This window comes from Orycteropus afer, unplaced genomic scaffold (assembly GCF_000298275.1).
Source record: "Orycteropus afer afer isolate SDZICR_OR568_19922 unplaced genomic scaffold, OryAfe1.0 scaffold00221, whole genome shotgun sequence".
Classification (NCBI taxonomy): Eukaryota; Metazoa; Chordata; class Mammalia; order Tubulidentata; family Orycteropodidae; genus Orycteropus; species Orycteropus afer.
The window spans coordinates 4,875,947-4,876,676 of record NW_006921808.1 but is presented as its reverse complement, the minus strand read 5'-3'; positions in this window follow the sequence as shown (position 1 = coordinate 4,876,676).

Here is a 730-nt window from a genome sequence, read left to right as displayed (position 1 = left end):
ATTCCATTACTAGGTATATATCCCAAAGAAGTGAGAGCCAGGACAAGAACAGACATAGGCACAGCCCTGTTCATTGCAGCACTATTTACAATAGCTAAAAGATGGAATCAATCTAGATGTCCATCAACTGAGGAATGGATATTCAAACTATGGTACATACTCACAATGGAATACTATGCAACCCTAAAGAATAATGTAGAATCTGCAAAACACCGCATAACATGGATGAACTTGGAGGACACTATTCTGAGTGAAATAAGTTAAGCACAATAGGACAAATATTATATTAGTCCATTATTGTAATAGTCAAGGAAACATTTATCTATGGAAGACCATTTTCTTTCTTGGTTACCAGGGGTGGGAGGGGAGAGTAGGGAATAATGTTAGATAGATAGAGATAAGTTTTGATTTGGGTGAAGAAAAGGGCAATGTACAAAATGTGAGTGATCAATATGGTGTCATTGAGGAATAGAAAGACATAGTTAGGTACGTGGGAAGTACAGACCACAAAGATGAACACTCATGTGCTTATAGTATGGCATGGTCAGTGAAGAGAAACACGGGTATATGGGTGGATAGATGGGTAGACAGGCTGAAATACTAGGTATGTATAAGAGGAGCTCTGGTAGCATAGTGCCTAAAGGCACTTGACTGCTAACCAGAAGGCTGGCGGTCAAACCCACCAGCCACTCCTTGGAAGGAAGGTTGGGCAATCCTACTTCCATAGTGA